The 23,908-nt window shown below is 37.4% G+C and overlaps 1 protein-coding gene and 1 long non-coding RNA gene across 4 annotated transcripts in view; one reads left to right on the top strand and one right to left on the bottom strand.

Annotated features, from left to right (window-relative positions):
- Positions 1-23,908, bottom strand: part of LOC143739258 (uncharacterized) — a 626,344-nt gene that overhangs the window by 255,372 nt on the left and 347,064 nt on the right. The gene's annotated exons all lie outside the window — the stretch shown is intronic.
- edil3a (EGF-like repeats and discoidin I-like domains 3a) overlaps positions 1-23,908 on the top strand; it is a 269,995-nt gene that overhangs the window by 1,810 nt on the left and 244,277 nt on the right. The gene's annotated exons all lie outside the window — the stretch shown is intronic.

Below are 23,908 nucleotides of genomic sequence, written 5' to 3'. Positions count from 1 at the left end.
GTTTTGCATGAGAGTGATGCATATCCATTCAGATTCAGATGTGCTGTCATTGTAAGAGTGGACAGGTGTCCTTCCTGCTTCTTTCATTGTGATATTCGCATAACCTGCATTTCAAATTTTTCAGAGCTGCCAGAACTGCTGTAAGACATCTTGAAGATAATATTCTATTATGTCATGTTCCCTCTGATTATAATCATTAAAAAAAAATCATTTGTGTTTTGCCATGTAATTAGATTTAGGTACTAGTGTGGCAGATGTGCTTATTAACTACTACGCACTAATTTTAGATGCTTCAATGGCGATTTTGGACATTCAGATTAGCATTATGACTCTCTAGCAGTAAAAGCAAAAGTCTCATCATCTATCTGGCACAAATAAATTCAGTGCATTCAAAGAGAAGTAAAGACATCTTAATGCTTAGTTGTACAATCATAGCTTGAGAGAGACAGTGGAAGTCCCACTTTTGTCTTATTATATGCTTCTTTAATTCCAAAGCAGGATTGATTGTTTACACAGTATGAATATATAACAAAAAAAACCAATGTGGATAAGATATCTCGAATAATTTGGTAGAATTGAAGACGAAATTTCGTAGTTCATACTGAAACTCTTGACAAATTGTCTTGGTTTCTTGGCAAAGCTGAGCAAAGTTTAAGCCACAGAGATCTCTACTGAAACTCTAGAGGAGACGCATGGGAGATTACTGGGATTTTTTTCATCTTGAGAAAAACCTGAGAAGCAAAATTCTCAAATATGCTCTCTATTGAATCTCATTGCAGTCTAGGAGAAACGGTTCTCATGTGCGTTTTTTGTGTGTTTTTTTGTTTTTTGTTTTTGTTTTTGTTTTTTTTCACCCTGAGGGGATGAACCTGTATTCTGAAAGTGTCTCCTTGAGGCTTCTAGAGCACTGTAGTATATGATGAAGCGTTCTCACAGAGGTGATGAATTGTGAATACTTCTTCATTTATATGTTCCTCAATAGCAGATTTTTATCACTTTCTAAGTTTGGATGCTGCTTTAGTATATACATAGTACAAATATTGTTCAGCTGAAATTGATTTGAGAACTAAATAGTATGGTGAGCTAATATTTGAACATAAGTTGATTGCTTATTCCTGTGTTTATAGCGTCCCAGTCTTCTCGACTTCACAGGTCTGTTTTAAGTATGCTCACCTCTTCTACTTTAGCTGTGCTAGGAGTTATAATTGTAACTAAGCGTGGTCTCAGAGCGTCCTGGAGTCAACTGTGCTTCTGCAGCTTGGAGCTAAAGCCTTCGCCTTGAATAATGGATTGTTAGCTTCAATACCTCAGGGTGCACTTGTTCCTTGGCTTGGTGAGAGAGTGAAATCATCAGCGACAGTTCTTCAATTAATCACAGCACATTCAGACGTCACACATTCGACATGCTTCAAGGTGTGATTTGGTGGCATGCCACACTTTCAGTCACGTTTTCCTTTGTGAAGTTTCTAATGTTGTGTGTATGAAACAGAGTTTATTTTCTAATACAAACCCCTTCCAAACCCTTCTTTGGTGGAACACAATATAATATATTTTGAAGAATGTTAACCGATTGTAAACCATACAGTTTCAGTTTCCATTGACAACAAATATAATGGTCAATGGGAACCGTAAAAAAAAAAAAAAAGGTTCTTCAAAGCGTCATATTTTCTGTTCCACCTAAAAAAAAAAAAAAAAAAAAACAGATTGGAAAGACATAAGGGTGAGTAATTTATGACAGAATTGTTGGGTGGATTATTCCTTTAACTTAACATATATTATTAACCCTTGACTTTAATTGAACAGAAACTCGAATCAATTCCCAATTGTCGTGTAAAAACAATTCTGGGGTGTACTATCCCTTTAAAGCTCCAGTCTGTAACTTTTTCTGTGTTCAAAATTTACAAAATGTATATAATAAGCGAGAACATCATGAATCCATTTTCTAAACCATGTTTTTGTCTTATCCCCAATCACTACAGTACACCTATAATAAGTGTTTGTATTCAGACTATTTTAGTTTGGTATGGGTCGTACCACTGCATAGTAGCCCAGTACCTTTTTGCCTCATAGACATAAACAGAGAGAAGTAGCTCCGGCTACAATGTTATTCCGCAAGACACATGCAGCTCTGTTTATTTACCACTAGAGTGCCAAAAGTTACGGACTGCAGCTTTAATTTAACAGGAAAGTGTGTTTGTTTTTTTATGTTAAAATATTTGCTATCACAATTTAATGTAGGTTAACGTCCAATGGTGGAACATTTGTTTTAGAAGTCCAACATCTAGCGTAGGACAGATTAAATATCTTGCAGTATGTCTCATATGTTTTCCACTGTGTGCGAGACTGTGTGGGAGATTTCAGTGGCTGCTTTCATTGATGCATATAACTGTCGGGGGGCAATTACAAGCAAACACCCTATTCTCAATGGCAGAGGCCACATCTCGCCTGGAAAGATTTGCTGTGCATTGTCTCATGCCATTTTGTAATGTATCAAAATAATGTGTGGTTGATAAAAAAGCATTTGGTTTGTTAAGCTACCGACTGTCTCAGACAGACCGTGAAATAACACTTGGTGATGACAGGGACTGTTGCAGTATGCATGTTCTTTGTTGTTTTTACTTTTACATGTAAAGTTATATTTATTAGAAATAAATTACGAGAACTAAAGTTGCAGTTCCAAGAAATAAAAAGTCACCTTTTTGAGATATAAAATCACAATTATGATAACTAATCAAAGTTGTGGGAAATAATCACTAGAGTTGTCATAAAGTACAGACTTCGGTACCAAGTCGGTACTGAAATTAAAAAAATGTGACGATACCAGTATTTGAGCGGTGTTGATATGGAGCTAGAAATGCCTTTATTACATGTGAGAGAATGAATGATCTGAGAGAAAAAAAAAGTTTGAGAGAAAAAGTTATCACACTGATAGCAAAAAAGCATTTCATGAGAGAAAAAATAATATTTGAGAGAAAAAGTTTTCATACCAATAGCAAAAAATAATATTTGAGACTAAAAAAAGTTTTGAGAGAAAGTATTTTCTCATAGAACATAAAAAAATATAAATGTGAAATTTTTAAAATTATTTCTGAGAAAAATCTCTCTCAAAATACTTTGAAAAAAAAAATCTCAATCAGTGTGAAAACATTTTCTCTCAAAAAAAAGTGTTTCTCTCAAAACGTTTTTCTTTGCTCTCGATGTAATTTTTTGCTCTCGAGTCAGAATTTTGCTTTGGCTGTGAAAATTGTGTCATGGGCGGGGCCACGTTCTTTTTTTCCTATTGGAACGTTCCTATTGGCCAGTCGGGTGAGCATTATCTTGTCTTGGAGTCGAACTGAATCATTACACCATTGTTCGCGACGCATTCGGTTCACCTAGATAGATGCCGTCTCTGCCTTAGAGCTTAGATTCTCTGCCCCATTCTCTAGAGATGTGCACTCCCAACGCAAAAGAGTGCGGCGTGTGACTAGATTTGATGGCCGAGTGCGAAAAGCAACAAGAACAACTGAAACAAAATACAAATGATTTACAGGCCAGAGTTTCGTTTTATAACATGTTTGCATCGTTGAGCGATGTAGCCAATCACAGACATATGTGTTGATTTCTTGAACGCAATGGCCAATCAGAAGCATTTAAGATAGACTCCCCTCACTGCTCAAAAGTGACATTTTGTTCAGAGCTGAATTCTGTATGCTGGCAAATCCTCTAATTATAACAAACAAAGTGTATATATTATGAAAGATTCATTGTGCAGTCAGCTTCATTGATAATAACAGAGATGTGTGAGATTGCGATGAACTGATGTCAGCTTTTTAGGAATTATTAAGGGAGCGCACTTTGCGCCCATTCAGTCATGCCAAACCATGCACGCAGTAGTAGCTTGATTTTATGTTATAACAGTGGTTTGGGTGTTAATGCTTTAATAATAAATAATTTATCAGGAGTATTTATGCTGATGTGTATGATGGTGACACGTAGGCTAACTTGAAAGTATTTGGAGGTGCAGAACAGAGGAGGAGGAGGAGAAAGTAACATAGAAAGTAGTTGAGAACGTCAGTTATAACGACCCACATATTAAAATGGTCGTGTTTAAATCGGGCTCGGGCTCATAATTATAGTTAATGTGTTGGGCCGGGCTGGGCACAACGTGCACAGGCTCGGGTAGGGTCGGGCTTGATTTTTTGGGCCCGATCTAAGCTCTCATTTGAGCACGGACACTCCAATGTTTGGGTAAGATGATGACACACACAACTGGATGTTAGCTGGCTGAGCAAGTTCAGCATCACTGAAGATTAAACAAAAAATAGCACTCATATTCATGAATGAATGTGTATTATATTATTAGCTTGCTAATCGCTAGTAAAGTGAAAGTGAAAGTCAAAGTGACACGTGATGGCCAAGTATGGTAACCCATACTTGGAATTTGACCTCTGCATTTAACCCATCCAAGTAAGTGCACACACATTAGGAGCAGAGTAGTGAGTAGTGTACACACACACACTGCAAACGTGGATACACACACCCGGAGCAGCGGGCAGCCTTGAGTGGCGCCCGGGGAGCGATTGGGGGTTAGGTGCCTTGCTCAAGGACACCTCAGTCATATTCCTGCCAGTACTGGAATTGAACCAGCAACCTTTGGGTCACCAGTCCAACTCTGCTACCATTAGGCCATGACTGCCCCACATACAGCTAATTATTAATTAGCCATCATGCTAGGTAAACTTGCATGAGTGCTATTTTTTAATGTTTAATCTTCATTGATGCTGAACTTGCTCAGCCAGCTACCCATCGAGTTGTGTGTGTGTCATCATCTTACCCAAACATTGGAGTGTCCGTCCGTGCTCAACTAAGGCAGAGACGGCATCTATCTAGGTGAACCGAACAAGAACAATGGTTTAATGATTCAGTTCGACTCCCAAGACAAGACGATGCTCGTCCGACTGGCCAATAGGAACGTTACAATAGGAAAAAAAGAACATGGCCCCGCCCATGACACAATATTGTGGAAAATTGACAATGATGATTCAGCGAAAGCAAAATCCTGACACGAGAGCAAAAAATTGCATTGAGAGCAAAGAAAAGCGTTTTGAGAGAAACACTTTTTTTTTTAGAGAAAATGTTTTCACACCGATAGCAAAAAATATAAATTTGAGATTTTTTTTTCAAAGTATTTTGAGAGAGATTTTTTTTTCTCAGAAATAATTTTAAAAGTTTCAAATTTATATTTTTTATGTTCTATGAGAAAATACTTTCAAAACATTTTTTAGTGTCAAACATTATTATTTTTTGCTATTGGTATGACAACTTTTTCTCTCAAATACTCTTTTTTCTGTCATGAAATGCTTTTTTGCTATCAGTGTCATAACTTTTTCTCTCAAACTTTTTTTTTCTCTCAGATCATTTATTTTCTCACATGTAATAAAGACACATTTCTAGCTCTATATGTTGAACAGATTCTTAAAACACCTTTGATTGGCCATTGGGTTGACGCGCTCAACATATAATATGTCTGTGATTGGCCACAATGATTAACAATGACATATTTGACGGTCTTTACCGAGCGATTACATAGGTACACATGGGAGCGTTTAAAAGCAGGTCCTATCAGCAGACCCCTAACATATCCGTTGATAGATGCTGCTTTCAAACACTCCTGTGTGTATCTATGTATCTCGATGAAGAGCGTCAAAGACAACATGTTTTTGAAGAGTTGAACATTGTAGCCAATCACAGACATATGTGTTGAGTGCGTCAACACAATGGCCAATCAGAGGTGTTTAAATATCCGTTCAACAGCGCTTTACATGCTAAAGGGAAATTCTAGTATTGACACATTTGTTTAAATTTCAGTAATGACTTTGTACCGAAGTCGGTACTTTTGACAACTCCGGAAATAAAGTTGCAGTTGTGAGATATCAAAATTTGCAATTACGAGAACTAAAATTGCTGTTTCAAGAAATAAAGTCACAATTGTAGAAAATAATCACAAGGTAAGAATTATGAAGAAAGAAAAGATGCATTTGTGAATTAAAAAGTAACAATTACAGAAAATAATTGCAATTAAGTGAAACAAAGTAGCAGTTGTGAGATATTAAGTTACAATTATAAGAAATAATGAGTCGTGTTTGTGAGAAAATCACATTGTGAGAAAGTCATCATTTTGAGATTACATCACATTTAGCTCAATTTCTCTTTAAAGTGGAAATGGGCTTTCATACCTCATTGTAGAGTAAAGATGGAGTTTATGAGTGGCTCACCACTATGTTTTTAGATACAGTAAACTGTCTAGCTATCCTCTACTTATGCATATCTACGTACTTATGTAGTTTGTGAGTAGTGCATCTGTGCACTACAGTTTAGACAGCAAAAGCTTTATTTATCAAAATTTATTGCATTATATTTTCCACTTCGTATTGTGCACACTATCTGTGACAGTGTCATTTTTTTCCAGCTTGAGGACAGGAGTGTGTCTGACAGAGGACCCATGTTGAGAGTGTGAGACAAATTTGTTCTGGTTGGTTGAGCCTGTGGGGCCTTAAGCTCTAGTAGTTCAGGTCTTTATCCCTCACACATGAACTGTGCTGTCAGCGTCAGCTGGCCACTTCATTAGAAAGGCTTCCCTGCGTGAGTTCTGCATGTGTTATTTATTGTGTGACATTTGCGATTACATTGTGGAAAAAATTCAAAGCAAGCACCTTAGAGAAACAATCCACTGTGGGCTCTCCGTCTAACAAGAGGACCATCAGCTGTGTGAAAAAAAAAAATGATTTGCTCATTATATAGGCCTAGTTCAGATGCAAAGCACAATCAGATTCCTTGTTAAAAATGTAAATGTGGCTACAGCATTTTCCCAGAGTGACCTTGGAGAGTGAAATGCCGAGCTGATTGTAATTTTGAGCGTTGACGTGTGCTTTTTTATGATGGAGAACCAGTTGATTTGTTTTCTTAGTTAAGCAAATTACTTTCTTCCCTTGAGAACAACATACAGCAGCATTACACAAGTTTACCATCTGATAGGCTCACAAGGCTCATTTTGCAGGTTTCTAGATATTTTTGTCATTAGTTTTTTTTTTCTTCCATTACTTTCACTCTCTCTTTAATGACTGTACAGAGGCCATTCCTTTCTAGATCATTGGTTCTGATAGGCTCACAGATCACAATTAATGATGAATGGAGCAACATGGCTGCACTGGTGAAACAGAACTCAATCTTTCAATAATGACCTTCCGTTCTGATGAGGTGTCATTGAACTTTAATCATTGCCCTTCTTTTCCTATACACTGGGGTGTAATTGTGGTCATCACTGTCTGGACTGTGCCCATCCAATACAGCTAATAATAAAAGAGGGATTCATTCTTCACTTGTTTTGACAGACTAATGGCACCGTTGGTGTTTGTTGATGAGCAAGACTTGACCTGCATTATGTCATGGTAGGGCACCTTCATCACAGGAGTAAGATCATGCTAGACTGTGTAAAGAATATTAAGGGGTCAAGAAGATTTAGCTTGTTAGTATGGTCCATTTAGCCCCTTTTCTCTACTCATAATAGCCTTATATTTAGAAAAAAAATTACAAGCTAAACATGGTGAAAAAAATGAGAAGGAAAAAGAAAAAGAAAATCATATGCATCTGATAGGATCATTTGTGGGGGATGCATGGTGTGCCTATGGGGGAGTATCATCATTTGCCATTGTGAGATTTACAGTTTCCTATGCAAAATGATCTGATCTTAAGTCTGGGACACACCAAGCTTATGTCAAAGAACTAGTGGCGACAAAAGCTTACTCTGTTGTTGCCTCTCATTGGCTGCGTCTCGCCCTAAAAGGTGCGCTTGAACACACCAAAAGGACTAAAGGCAACTGTCAACTAGCATGTGCGTTTTGCGCCTGTGTGTAATATCTCTTTAAATCAGTACCCAGCAAGCAATTTTGCGGTTGAAAGATGTCTAATAGACATTCAAACACAGCCCTGACATCTAGGCTAAAACAAAAACTGAATAGCCCAATAATAGACGCACAGTCTACGCATAGAACATGTCAAATAAATGAAAACAAACACCTTGTAATCACTGTTGACTTTGCTTACATTATGGAATATCATACATCGCGCAAGTTTTTTTTGTTTTTTTTTGGCAAAAATGACATGAAACCAAAATCAAGAATATTTTGGCTAGAAGTGGGTTACTCATAGCCGAACTATTCGGGTCTATAGTTAGATGGTGAAATGACACCTATTGCTTTCTATTGTGTCCCGGGCTTTCCTGCCTGTGGGGCAATGGGCTTGGCTGTCTGCTTTGGGAGGAGATAATTATTGCAAAAAGCAAGGATGCAAATTATCCTTTTTCACTGTGTCTTGTCTTGAACTATGAGAAAGAAAAAAAAGTAAGATTGATTCCTGCAGATCTTTTTCCTGCTTTTTGTAACAATCCAAGATTGGTATTAAATAAATAGTGGTGCTCCATGAGATGAACAATACATTTTTTGTTTGATTTAGGGAGTACTACATTGCTCAACTCTTTGTATAATGCTTATGCATCTATCATTGTAGAATGAGTTATACTTATTCATTACATAATACATTTTTGTTGATATGGGGATGTTAGGATCTAAAAGCTTTAGCTGGAAATTGTGTAAGATTACCACTTGAAAGTGTCCATAACTTTATGTATGTATGTATGAATGTATGTATGTATGCATGTATGCATACAGTTTATTTTTTATTCATTTGTAGTGTTTTTCACCAGCACATAATTTATTATAAATCAGACAAATTTATTTTCTGTTCCTTTTGTCATATTTTGTTGGTCTTTATGGCCTATAGTTGGTGTAGTGGTTTATCACAGCCTGTGAGTGAAAGGACATTCATAATGAGTGATGAATTAGAATAGCAGATGGCAGGAAGTCAAATTGAATGAAGATGATGTCACTCCAGAGTACATAACCCTCTTCTTCTCTGTGGGAAACAAATCATCCTCTTATAGAACATGGCTACCTCATGTGGCATTTGTTAACAGGCACCACTGGTACTACTTATACCAATGTGGCTAAAGAGTGATGGGTTAGAGGGTGGGTTGGATCTGGATTGCTGCATATTTAAACAGATTATTTAAAGATGTGCTAAAATTACCTGTGTAGCAAGTTCTCCTTGTTTTCCCCTAGGTCCATAGCTCTTTTAAGACATTGGTTTAAAGACGGAAGTTGATTAAAGCAAAGTACTTTGCCAAGAGCTTATTACTTTCAGATTGGACAGCTATCTAGTAAATTAAGTTTATTTGATGTATTTATTTAAAATGAATGTTGATTTTGAAGCTGTACTGCACCTACAAGAAATCAGTGTTGTGTGACATTCAGAACTGAATTGAGAATGCCTTTTAAATTACAATTTGATTATCTAATTTTGATTAGCATAATGGCACTAAAGTATAATAAAAATAGAAAAGCAAAGTCTGACAAGACTTTTAATGTTGACTCAACCCGACATGAAAAAAGTATAACAATTGGTTTGGCGAATTCGTATGAATCTAGTTTCAAAAGAAAAACATATTTTTAGAAAATAACTAAGCAGAAGGTCTAGCCCTAAACCTAATCTTCAGTGGGGCATAAGCATATCGTAGGAAACCATACGAATGAGAGTAATGTGAATTCACCACAAATTTGCCTAAAGGTTTAATAGTTACGAATGTCAATGAGAGTGTTGGTTGTCTAGAAAAAAATTGTTTGAAAGTTTTGAGAAAAGTAGAAAACACCACTGTCCTTGCAATTCAAATTTGACCAATCCCCACACAAAAGATTATAAATTAAGAAAGAAAGATCTCATACAGTGCCGTTTTCAATCAGTAAAATTGTGTATTGAAGTGGATGTAGTAGACATAATAGCTGACTGCAACCGTAAAAGTATGTCATTTTTTTAATGTAAACACCTTCTAAGTAAGGTGCTGGGTGTATAACTGGGCGAGGAAGTAAGAAGGTCTTAAACATCAAAGAAGATTCAAGCATTTCGTAGCTAGGTGTCTCATTAGTAAGTAATTTGGAAGTAAACATAGACACTTGGCTAGTCTTTGTGCAATACTGGGAGTGGGTGGATTGTTTGGGAATTATTGGCTGAACTCCGGTTGTGGTTCTCTTGGGTTATTTCATATTTTTAATTAGATTAGCTTCATCACTCAAGCTCCTTAAAATAGACTAGACAGAATATAAGATCTGTACAGGTTCTGCCCTGACTGCAACATACACTTTTGTACAGAAATGCTGTGCTTGGCAGTCGTGATCTCTATAGTACAGCTTATTCCACAAGTACTTTTAGGTATTCACCATCTCTTTCGCCTCCGCGGAGATATGAATTACATTAGTCAGCCCCTTTACTGATGTGAGGTGTGATACGATTCAGATGCAGGTATCAGTGTCATTTATTGGGATTTGAACGAACTGCATTGAATGAATGCACCCCAATTACCCTCAGGCCAAGTTTGATGCCCTGGCTTGTTTATTGATTATCAGAAAACGAAGGTTTAATTTGATACTCTGATGCAAACCTTCAGCTGACTCTGAAGCAAACCTTCAACTTTCCTCATGAACAGCCGTTTCATTTAACACCACTCTCTGTCTGTCTGATCTCGAGGCTTACATCTTCGGTAGTTAGCACAATGTGGTATGGCTTTTACCACTGTATTATCTGCTCCCAGACACCTGGTGTTCACAGCATTCCATTGTTAGGCACATTAAGTACATTAACCACAGTCGATATATGAGTATTTGTCTTTCTTCCCTTGGTTCTGTTCTCAGAGACACCATCTCATGCTCAGTTCAAGACGATTGCTTTCACTTGGCTGGATCTGATTTAATTTGATGTGTGAACATCAAATTAAACCTTTGAATGTATGTGTGCGTCTGTCTGTGAAGGTTCAGAGAAGCGTGTGTCAGAGCAGAGAAGGTTCAGAGAAGCGTGTGTGTATGCATGTGTGTGTGTGTGTGTGTGTGTGTGTGTGTGTGGTTGTGTTTGCCTGTATTTTTTAGCTTTTATTGTGCGTGTGTTGTTCATTATCATGCTAGTGTATTTGTGTGTCTACCGTGTGTTAAGCAAGTGGATGTGTTTTCTCATAATGAGGTGCTATGTGTGCCATACTCAAAAAGCTTTGAAAGCTAACCCAGAAATGTCATTACATTAATAAGGGCTTCTTCACAAGCCAGAGAAGCTTTTTCAGAAACTTCTACAGCACTTTGTGTGACACCATGACTCTCTCGCACACCTACTCATATTAAACCTATGCTCATGCTACTGTTTATTGATGTTCTTAAATCTGATTGAAGCTGCATATTTCACTTTAGATTTGTCTATCCTTTGCAACAAATCTTTTTCAACAAAAAGTTTTTCGACATGCCATGATAAAAAAAAAAACAACAACAACATTTCATCTAAAATGTTAGTGTACTTGTTTACTAAAGAGACAACAAGCTTACTTGAGATGAAAAATGAGAAAAATTAAGGTAAATAATACTTATGGGCAGAACATTTTTATCTAGTGTAATTTCCAATCAAGGTGTAATTTTGTCAAATTATGTAAATCAAAAGTACATAATTTTTGTGTTTATACACCGTTGGACATTGTTAGTGGACTTATTAATTAATCCAGCGAGTGTGAAACATATTTTAATGTTTAATTTTCTTAGTCCACAGAACTAAAAGTGTCCATAGTAGAAGAAACACCAAATTAGAAAAAAAAGAAGTTATTTTAACCCTTAAATGCATGAATGCTTCACCAATCATTATTACATATTCAGGTTTGTAGCAACCCAGAACTATATCTAACACAGATGGATCTCTACCTGAGGCGATAATTTAAAACTCTCCTGATTTTAGAGTAACAGTTACATAAGAATAAACTAAAGCATATTTGTTACCTTTTGGAGCTTGGAAGTGTTCAGTTTGAGCAGATGTTTTATACCATCATCACTGTCCTCATGAGAGCACATCTCCCAGTACATTCAGTATCTGGCTCAGATTCGCTATCTCAAACATCTCAAAACTATACTTTTTAATATCTTTAAAATCTAATTTTTGTTCGCTGACAGCTTCTTCACCAGGTCCACCATCAAGTGATAGTGACTAATATTTGATTGCGTTCAGTTCTTGCTCTGCAGTAAATCGCTGAGCCGTTTCAAGTTTTGCTGATGATACTTCCTATTATTTTGTTTACTGTCTGCGGTAACTATGAGTGAAACCTCACTTAATCTTTGTGTATCAGCTATTGCCTGCTTGTGAAATAAAGTTGAATTGCACTTATTCAGTTATCAAAGATTTAATTAGTGTTGTGCAGAAAAATATATATGTACACTGTTACACACCTCGGGTTGTTATTGACCCTATACCATTTTTACAAAAAAATTATGGGAAAACAGGCATTATTATATCATTTTTATATTTATTGTTATAGTGTTTATAATGAATTGATTGATGAATACTAAAAATGTTGATTCTCTCCTAAAAACTGACTCATGAAGCGGATGGAGTGGGATAGTTTGGAGTCTTTTGTCTCTGGTGTTACCCAGATGAGTTTGACACAGTCAGTATTTGGATGAAAGGTTACAGCCTCTCACACCAGCTCATGATAATATGAGAAACGCTTGAAATTCAAACAGGTTGCATGGGCTTGATGGGGATGGGGTGGAGCCGTGCAGGGGATGGGAGCGTTTCTTTTTGAAGTTCGAACAGGTTTTTCAAAAACCCCTGTTTCCTAACAGAGTCTGAAACATTTGGTTTTAAGATCAGATGTCTTAATTTTATCATAGACAGTGTGTTTGTGCATTACCATATGCAAATGTTTGAAATTATGTATTAACACTGTAGGTTTCTGCCTGCAGACAGAATATGTCCTCTTAAACTTGGTGTTAAAACAAACCAATGTTTTTTTTTAATGCAAATACATTTAAATAAGTATAAATGTAACATAATACAGTGTAGCTGACCCAGTGTGACATTTCATGAGCCATTAGGCAATATATTATGTAAAATTACTCAATATATCACAGTAATTACCTAAACTGTATGAAATCAGAGAGGCTTTTGTAGAATAATACAGAGAAATCAATATCAGATGTGGCAAACAAAAGAATGGTCCCTTGCATTCCCAGGAATGCTTAATTTGTAGTTACAAAGGCTGAATTAAGGTCAGTTCATTTCAGGAACATAATGCTGAATTGAGTTTATAACTGATCACAAATCTTTTGCGGTACTGAATTGTGGATAATTAATTATTGGTAATTGGAAACTTTCAGCTATGAATGTCCATGAAGAATTCAGGTGATTAAAACTGAACGCACTGGCGTTGTTAGAAGTGATATGATGTTATTAAACTCATTGCTTATGATGTATTTTGGTCCATCTGCATTTGCTTTCTATTCTGTATTACCACACTGAGGTTTAGCACAACTGGAATGTTTTTGCCGATTTCACCTCAGCTACATTTCCATATCCTCCCTCTTTCATTTGCCTAATTAAATGAATACATATGCATTCAGTTTTCTAACCAGTTTACAACTCTGGGTTGTTTTCATTCTCTCAATAGGCTACTGCATAAATAAACACAAATATATTTTCTACTGTACGTTTTGTTAATCACATTTTAGGTTTTATGCGAGTGCATTTGTTCTTGTGAACATTTGTGTGTATAAGGAATAGGGTTTGAAAACGAGAACCGGTTGTTATTCAGTATTCGAACAATGTTCGGTTCTGTCAACATTTCTAACACATTAATCCTTCTGTGGATTTAATAACGAACTAAAATGCTCAGAATTCCCTGCAATTTGCAGTCAGTGTTGGTATTGTTAGCTAAGACGATTTTTGTTAACCGAAATAAAATCTAAATATTAGGTAAAAAAAAAAAAAAATTAAGGAGAGACACTACAGGTGAATGCGGTAAAAAATGTTTTAACTAGCATATATCACCATGAAACTTTGCCAGTTGATTGCTTACATTAAGATGAGAAAAATGTATTACAAGTTTTCTGTAATTTAATGTTTAAATATGCAAATGAGGCATTATCTAATTAAATATGCACTAATTTGCATATATTTAAAAATAAACAAAATCTGAGTATTGGATAAAGCCAGGTTCAAAATTATTTTTTCATTGTGCTCACATATTAGATGGAGGGATTTAATTAAATTACAGAGGGATTTAAGGATATCTACTTTTGTAATCCTGTAAATCAGAATAGACTGCCAATAGCCTTAAAAAATTATTTTCACCATGTTTTTTGGAATAAAATGTTATATAAATCAGGCTAGGAATAATATATTTACAAATCCCTCTGTACACGTCTTCATAATATAACTAGGTACAAGACTGGAAAGTTTGGTGTATATACGCTCACCTAAAGGATTATTAGGAACACCATACTAATACTGTGTTTGACCACCTTTCACCTTCAGAACTGCCTTAATTCTACGTGGCATTGATTCAACAAGGTGCTGAAAGCATTCTTTAGAAATGTTGGCCCATATTGATAGGATAGCATCTTGCAGTTGATGGAGATTTGTGGGATGCACATCCAGGACTCGAAGCTCCCGTTCCACCACATCCCAAAGAGGCTCTATTGGGTTGAGATCTGTTGACTGTGGGGGCCATTTTAGTACAGTGAACTCACTGTCATGTTCAAGAAACCAATTTGAAATGATTCAAGCTTTGTGACATGGCGCATTATCCTGCTGGAAGTAGCCATCAGAGGATGGGTACATGGTGGCCATAAAGGGATGGACATGGTCAGAAACAATGCTCAGGTAGGCAGTGGCATTTAAACGATGCCCAATTGGCACTAAGGGGCTTAAAGTGTGCCAAGAAAACATCCCCCACACCATTACACCACCACCACCAGCCTGCACATTGGTAGCAAGGCATGACGGATCCATGTTCTCATTCTGTTTACGCCAAATTCTGACTCTACCATCTGAATGTCTCAACAGAAATCGAGACTCATCAGACCAGGCAACATTTTTCCAGTCTTCAACTGTCCAATTTTGGTGAGCTCTTGCAAATTGTAGCCTCTTTTTCCTATTTGTAGTGGAGATGAGTGGTACCCGGTGGGGTCTTCTGCTGTTGTAGCCCATCCGCCTCAAGGTTGTGCGTGTTGTGGCTTCACAAATGCTTTGCTGCATACCTCGGTTGTAACAAGTGGTTATTTCAGTCAAAGTTGCTCTTCTATCAGCTTGAATCAGTCGCCCCATTTTCCTATGACCTCTAGCATCAACAAGGCATTTTCGCCCACAGGATTGGGGCATGCTGGATGTTTTTCCCTTTTCACACCATTCTTTGTAAACCCTAAAAATGGTTGTGGGTGAAAATCCCAGTAACTGAGTAGATTGTGAAATACTCAGACCGGCCCGTCTGGCACCAACAAGCATGCCACGCTCAAAATTGCTTACATCACCATTCTTTTCCATTCTGAAACTCAGTTTGGAGTTCAGGAGATTGTCTTGACCAGGACCACACCCCTAAATGCATTGAAGCAACTGCCATGTGATTGGTTGATTAGATAATTGCATTAATGAGAAATTGAACAGGTGTTCCTAATAATATTTTACGTGCTTGTAGGTTAAAGATTTAGCATCAGCCAATGAGATTGCGCATTTAGAGTAAAATCCCCCCTTTTACTTTCACGATTGGTTGCTGATAAAAAGGAAATGACCATATTTGGATCCGGCAGTATTGTACAGGAAAGAGAGAGCTTTCTCACGGTGTGTGTGTGATGACAGGGTGCAGATCGCGATCGCGGAGTAGAGGGATGATTTATAACGACAACTTTTGATGAATTTATGAGAAATCTACAGACGCAAACAGACAAAGTGTAGTAAAATAAAGAACATGTGTATTTCGGACTTTTTTTCACCACAAGTCTGAAAGAAGACATGTTATTGAAGACAAATATCCCAAAATCTCAAAATTGACCAGTGAAAAAAAAACATGTTTTTGTCTGCCGTGTCTCGCCTTAATGTTGAAAATTTTAATTGAACTAAAATTACTTTAAGCTAAAATTAAAAATCTAATATAATAAATTGAATTATTTTATTAAATTAAATAAAAATTACAAAAGCACATAACAAAATGACTTAAAACTTAATTTTGAATTTAAACTAAAATTAAACTGAAAAAAATACAAATCGAAGTTAGTTCTAAATATTAATAAAAACTAAAATAGCATAGAGTTAATAATAAAATAATACTGTACGTATTTAAGTGTTGCAACACCATGACTGAATATACTGTACAGCATCAATACAGCATGACCAGTGTAGTCCAATTAGATAACAAATTAATCTAATGAATCAGTTCTTCTTAGTGAAACAAACAAATGCTTCTTTGAAATAAGGCCATCCTTAAAAATATTCTTGTTTGCCGTAACCCGACCGACCCTGTCAATTTAGGACCGACCCAATTTTTTATTCTTTTTTTCCTTTTAGCCCGACCAACTTGCCGGTTGTAAACTTGCGTTAAGACCGACCAATTTTTTTTTTACTCTTCAAACAACTAATACAAATTCAATAAAATATTATTAATTATATTTTAGTAAGTATTGTGAAAATTGCTTATGCCTACAAACAAACGTAGGCTACAATCTTACTTTTAAATAAAAACCTGTGGCGTCATCGTCTATGATTATGTTTACACCATTTGTTTACGCATGTCACACTATGGCTTGTACGTTCGCTTCGTTTCATTCACTGTTCGCGCTTGTGATGGACTAAATAAAATGTTTGCGGTCACCGTTCAAAGTCATACGTGTTTGGGCACCATAATACATCTAAAAAATGCATTAAAACATCTCGACACCGCTTTGCAAGAAGTTTTGGAAAAACTGTGCCCAGATCAGATCTTTTCCCCTCCCTTCTCACCTGCCTAACGGTGATTGTGTCGACTGACCTGAAGGAAACCACTAAAATGTTGGTGGAGGAAACTCAAACTATTAAGGACGTGCTACAATTTGACCCTAAAATCAAAGTGTTTTTTTTAAATTGAAATTTCAAAGTGAGCCACCACCACCGGCCCTTTTTTTTTAACCAAAAATACATTTTAGGTGGACAGATCAATACAGTTCACAGAGCATGTAGGGTGTTGGAAAACAACAATGTATTTTCTGTTAACCAAATGCTTTTGAATATTCGCTATTACTTCAATGCAAGTGAATAAGCACGCCATTATTTGTTGCTTAGAGACGTGTGTGTTCAAGTAAACCAGAAATGTGCAGATTATGCGCAATACACTGTATTTAATATATCATGAGGACTCACGAGTTGCGTATTTACGTAATCACCATGGCCAAAATTGTACTTTTTTTTTTTTACATTGAATCTTGAAAAAAAAAAAATAGACCTACCTACCGACCCTTTTTTTTTTGCTGTTACTGCAAACCAAAATATTTTTAAGGATGGCCTAAGTAAGGGATAATCCACGGCTAGCCATTCATTAAAGGATTTTAATGCACGACGTAGAGGCGAAGAACCACCCGATGCGAAGCGGAGGTTATCCCGCTTTATACCTTGGTTATTTGCCAAGTTAAAAAGAAGTTAAAGCTGTAACTGATGTTTACAGTGTAATTTTTTAACAGACGTGTAAAAATGACGGTTATTTTCTTAAGTTACGGCTCGTTAGTTCTAGCACTCCGTCCACTTTAAATAAAGTAGAGCCATCGGATTGCTTTTATTTGAATGAATTATCACATTTATTTAAATTCATTGTTAAAAGAGACAGACAGAGAAGTCTTTTCCATTTTTCCTGTGGCGCTTTAAAACTGATTTAAAGACGGCATTGCTTGACTTGAAGTCTTTCTCAATTATGATGTTGTATTTTGTAACGGTTTATACCTGCTCTGAGACGCATCAAACTTGCAACACTGTATTCGCGTCCAGCATTAGACTGAACAGAGGCTTAAAACTCCCGCAATGTCTCATTTAAAAGAGAAGCAGAGTAGGTCTCGAAATCACAATTGTTCTGTCTTTGGCGCAAAAAGTCACTGAAAGTGTTAACTGCCCATTTAGTTGTCTTTTTCGTATTGACCTCATCTTTGATCTTATCTAGCTCTGTCGGTGTTAATTCTTTGTGCCGCTTTTTGTCATTCAACGTCTTCTCCAAGTCTTCTATTTCGTCTTGTGCCTGGGCCCATTTCTCAAAATTGCCATATTCACCATACAAATTAAACGAAATGCAAAAATCATCCATTTAGCCTACCTAAATAAACGTTTTCATATGTGTCTCTCACTCTGTTTGTAAGTGTAACTGTGTTACAATGGTTACCAATGTTTATAGTTGCGGATTAATTTTGAACTGTAATCAAACTGACTGGAACAACCTGTGCATTAAACGGTTTTACTGCACAACTTCCAGCCAATCAAAATCGAGTATTTAAACAGCCCGTGGTATAACTGTGATTAAAACAGAGTTACTGATAGCAAGTTATTTATTATTGATATTAGCTTGTCAATTGGCAATTTCAGCAAGGAATTTCGTGCTCTGAATTTCTAAAATATGTAATGATGGTATATTGTTTAGATCAGTTAAGCATAGAAGTGGCCAAATTGTTACTGATGATTCTGGGAAAGAAAAACCAACAATGCATGGCGGTACATTCAGACGTTAGCTAATCGGTAACCACTGCAGACATTCTTCAGATATGAGTTTATGTGTTTATGTGGGTGGGTGAGTGAGTGGGTTGAAGGTTTCGAATGAATAAGCGGGCCCGATAGCTTCTTTCCAGTGATGGTTTTGTATAGTGGGTCAGACTGGAAGAGCTGGAAAATGCTAGCTTTGTGTAATTTAAACTAAAGGACCTCAATACACAAAACTGAGCAATAATGCTTGTGTGCTGAACAAGGTCTCTAATGGGATAGCAGTGTTTTATAAAGCAGGTGCTTAGAACAATATTCTCTCGTTTGTTCATTTTATTCAGTAACATTTGCAACATCTGCAGAAAAAAAAAACATATTCTTGCATAATGCAGTGTAACACTCTGGCTAATTTAAAGCAGTCATTGTTTTCAGTGTTATTTCTTTAAAAGTTCTGTATTATTACAAAGATAGAGTCTTAAAATTGTTAACTCTAATTGGTAACATTTAAAAATATCTATCTTATGTTTTATGCTATGTGTATGTATTGCAGTGCTGACAAGAATACAGTAAATAAGCTATAATTCATCCATACACTGCATTTCCCTAGAAAGTATTCATTTTGTAAGAGGAATGATGCGAAAAATAAAGGTTTATAGCCCAACTGCAGATTCCATTTGACAGATATGATGAGGATATATTTCTCATTATAATTAGTAGACAGTTCATATTTTCAGTCTGGTGAAATCTGATGGAATTAAGAGTTATGTGAAACTGCATGGGACAGCCTGGATTGGTTCTTATCATTGGTGTATCTGTCATGTTTAATCAAGAAACGGATTATTCTGATTGATGGTGTTTGATTGTGATCATGAGAATTTGGCACATTTGGCTTCGCCAACACTGATGGAATTTTCCGACATTTATGAGACAACGCTTTCCCACCATTGACGGAATTTTTTGGCTTTTATTTTCACTGTTACAGGGTAGGGGGAGCTACTACGCATCTTCTGAAAGAGTACAGAATCCCTTGATCAAAACAAAGACGAAAAAGGAGCAGAAACAAATGATAACAGCACTACTTATGCACGTTGTAGTCTTTGACAAGAAAATATGATTTTCTCAGCTTTGTATCAAAATAAGTTGCTTTTTTTAATGAAACTTTTTAATGAAACATTCAAGTTTTGATAAACGCTGACTGTGTGAGCGTGTGTTTGTGTTTGCCAGGATCCATGTGTTTTGCGTGAGTGCCTTCGTTTGATCTCCACCTCGCTCATTGATTCAAACCATGTGAGTGCCGTGCTCATGGCAGCTCCCCATTAGGATTCCACGTTTCCCTTCCCTGTGATTTCCAAGCACACTCAACTTAACATCAACAAAGCCGGGTGTCTTCTAAAGCTCGCACATGTTTTGGCTCAAAATTCACACTGCTGCTTTGCACAAACTGTGAAATGGTCGAGGCCTCATCTGCTAACCAGTTTTCCACAGTAGCATGTGCCTGCTGGTACCGACCCGTGGTTGATTCTCTGGGTGGTTGAGGAGGGGGAAAGAGTTGGTGGGAGCTCTCGCAGCATCTGTGACATCGATCAGGTTGGCATAATGTCCGGCATAGGAAGGAAGAGTCATCATCAAAAGCTACATCTATGACAGGCGGCCCTCACGGACTCAGCCTAAAAGGATTTATGGGATGAGGTGAGAGAATACTAAAGCAGTTCTTACGGATGGTGGCCTAGTTGAACAGGTTATACTTTTTCTTGCAAAAACGCATATGCGACTCACACAAGAGCACTGAACGCTGTGTGAGTTATGTGTGGTAAGACAAGCATATGAATAATTTATGTTTAAACACCCACCCTTTTTAACTCTCACATCTTTATCTTTTGACCCTCTTTTTTTCTCTTCTCCTTTCTAACGTTATGGCAGAAGTGATGGGCTTCATTGTTCTTTCACCTGCAATTTGGATTTGATGATGGCAAATCTTTTTGCCTTTTACTTCACTTTTTCCCACCTCTGGTTCCTTTATTGACAACATCGATTGACGCGGGACACATGTAATTTACTTGAGCCTGGCGCTGGTCTCTCCTCCCATGACTAATTCAACAGTAGGCTGTAAACAGGACAAACTGGAGTCATAAGTCATTGATGCCTGTTTTTCTCTTATGCCTTTGTTTTACAGCTCTGCTTTTTATATCCCGAGATACTCTTGAGATCTATATGCTACTGTACTTCTAAAGGTTTATCAGATATACACATTAAAAGTGTACAGTCTTTCTCTTCCAAAAAAATATATTGATGACATCTTGCACTACATATTTTTGTCCAATCAGACGCTCTCTAGAATGAGAAAGTCATGTTGGAAATATATAAGTACAATACCAACCAATTTTAATTTTTTTGTAAGTCTTTTATTGTCTATATATTTTAAATTAGAATAAAAAAAAATATTGTGAAATACTAATACAATTTAACAGAAGTGTTTTCTATTTTTATATATTTTAAAATGTATTTTATTCCTTTGATGGCGAAGCTGAATATTCAGATCCGATTCTCTGAACTGCGGCACAAACTAACGTGACGGCACCCCTCAAGTATTATAGATCAACAAACATTATAAAGGTTTTTAAACAAAAAAAAAAACACATTCACTTACATGTTTTTGATAATCGGAATATCAGGTATTTGATGACATAGCCAACAAGTTTGTGAATATTTTGAAATAAAAATTGAAAAATTAAATAAAAGTGATACATCTGCCACACAGAGGTATTGTAGCTGAGGTGTGTCACGTGATAAGCATGACACATTGCTATGGAAGTAATAAGGTGATACGTTAGAAGCTAGAATATTTTAAACTTGTGTGTGAAAGGGTTAAAATCACTTAAATGTTAAAACTGATTATAATTAAAAACACATGGAAATTAAAAACACATGGAAATTATAAACTTTCTTGAAGTAATACTGGCTAGATCTTTCAAACAGGTGATTATGGTTTTAGGGCGGTCTCGAACCGCCCCTGCTCTGCAAATTATTTGCTTGTCATTATGTTGCAATAGTGTTAAATGATCTGGGTTACCTGACTGTAACCCTGTTCCCTGAAAATGTTCAATGAGATGCTGCGCTGCTTAGCGCATTGGGAACGTCTTTAATCGCGACCAGCTGTGAATATTGTGTGTAATACAATAGAATTGACCCGGAGGAATTAATAGCCTCGGCTGGTGACGTTATCGGCGCACACCCGCGACACGAGACATCTTCAGCACGCAATGCAGCCGGCATCTCGTTCCGCTTTTCCAGGGAACAGGGTAAAGTCAAGTAACCCAGATCGTTCCCTTTCAAAAGCTACACTCGATGCTGCGCTGCTTAGCACACTGGGAACGAGAATACCAACGCCGCCCTGCTTGAAAGTGTCTGGACCCTTCACGGTTGTATAGGTGTGCTCACAAGAACGCAAGAAGGCCTCAGACATTAGCATTGGATGTTGACTCAAGGACGTGAGAGCCCGGAGTGGCATGAACATCCAAACTATAAAATCTTATGAATGTCTGCGGAGAGGACCAGCCTTCCGCATCACAAACAAATTGCAAGGGGGCACCCCTTGCCACAGCATTAGAGGAGGCGACCTCCCTGGTGGAGTAAGGGAGTCCATTGGCGGAACTTGACCGCGCGCCTCATAGGCAAAAGGAATAGCATCCCTGACCCAATGTCACATGGCCTGCTTGGTGGCAGCCGTCCCCGGTTACTGCCCCCATAATAGAAAAAAATGCCTATGACTTACGCCACAGGCTAGTGCAGTGGACGTAGGCCTGAAGAGCACGGACTGGACACAGTCTGTGAGATCTCTCCTGCTCCAGCATTATGAACGGTGGAGGGCAGAAGGCCTCAAGGGTGACCGCATGTACAGTCGAGAAAGGAACCTTAGGCAGGTAATCCTGGGGCAAAGTCTAAGCAGGATGACAAGATCGACAGAGCCTGCATATCCCTGATTCTTTTTAAAGAAGTTATAGCCATTGACAAACTTCTGACCCTAAAGATGGTTTTTCTAGACGCTGACTCTAGAGGTTCAAAGGGGGTTCAACCAGACCCTTGAAGACTATAGTTAAGTCCCATGGAGGGATCTTGGTTCTAACAGGTGTCCTCAGTCGTCTGGCCCCACGAATGAAGCCAGCAAGCAATGGATGTCTTCCGAGTGGCGCCACCTCCACCAAGGCATGGCAAGCCGAAAGAGCTGCCACATAAACTCTGAGAGTGGAGGGGCATGTGCCAGTCAACAACTTTTCCTGCAACTCTGCCATAGTGTGCAGAGCAGCACCAGTCTGACCCTAACCAACGTGGATGTTATTATACACGGCTTGGTGTGGAGTGCTGACTCCTTAAATGATGATGAGCCCCAGAGAAGAGATAGCCCGCGAGCGTATCTTCGGACTGGCACATCATCGTGAACCACATGCCCCTGCACCCACAATAGTCTAATAAGTTGACATCGAGGGCACAAAGACACGCAAAGAGGTGCCACTCTCAGAGGTGCCACTCTCATTCCATTATTGTATAGATGGCTTTTTCAATATTTAATTTGTCAGAATTAAATGTGGCCAAAGAACAGCCAGACAATATATTAATACAAGCATCTGATTTCTCATATTATCATTTAATTCCTCAGTAATAATTACAGCCAAATATCAATCAGACAAGCAAACACGGTCTGGATGACAGGCTGTGCTTAAGAGCGCTTTCACACCAGCACTTTTGGTGTCCAACCGGGTTCGAATGACGAATGAGTTTGGTTCGTTTGGATGTGAACGCTGTCGCACCCGTGAACCGCACTCGAGTCCGCTTAAAAAGGGTGGTCTGGGTTCATGTGAACTCCAGTACGGTTCACTGCTGATATGAACGCAATCGTACCAAATCACGGAAGTGAACCGCTATTGATGACTAATACTATTAGAAATATTATTTATTTTAGAAAATAAAGCATGATCTATTCTATAAACAAGAATGTAGAATCATATTAAGCTCATTTATTAAATGATGTATTACAATATCAGTAGATATTATTTTACATTTTATCAAAGTGAAACCTAAACACAAGTAAACATCAAAACATTAGTCGTACAATTCTATGAAGCTCTTATCCTAACACTTAACTCTTCAAAATATTTGATTAGTTTTCATAAGCGTTAGCTCTTTCGTGCGTGTGTGTGTGTGTGTATGTGTGTGTGTATACACTTACCTTGACGAAAAGCGGGAATGACGCACTGCAAGCAGAGAGATGATTTATGCTTGCCTCCGCAAAAATTGTCTTCGGCAGACAGCTCGCTGT

Source organism: Siphateles boraxobius, unplaced genomic scaffold, assembly GCF_051911475.1.
Source record: "Siphateles boraxobius isolate OS27281-9 unplaced genomic scaffold, OSU_SipBor_1 16, whole genome shotgun sequence".
In the NCBI taxonomy this organism is placed as follows: domain Eukaryota; kingdom Metazoa; phylum Chordata; class Actinopteri; order Cypriniformes; family Leuciscidae; genus Siphateles; species Siphateles boraxobius.
The sequence above is the reverse complement of the archived record's forward strand: the minus strand, read 5'-3'. Positions and strand labels throughout refer to the sequence as shown.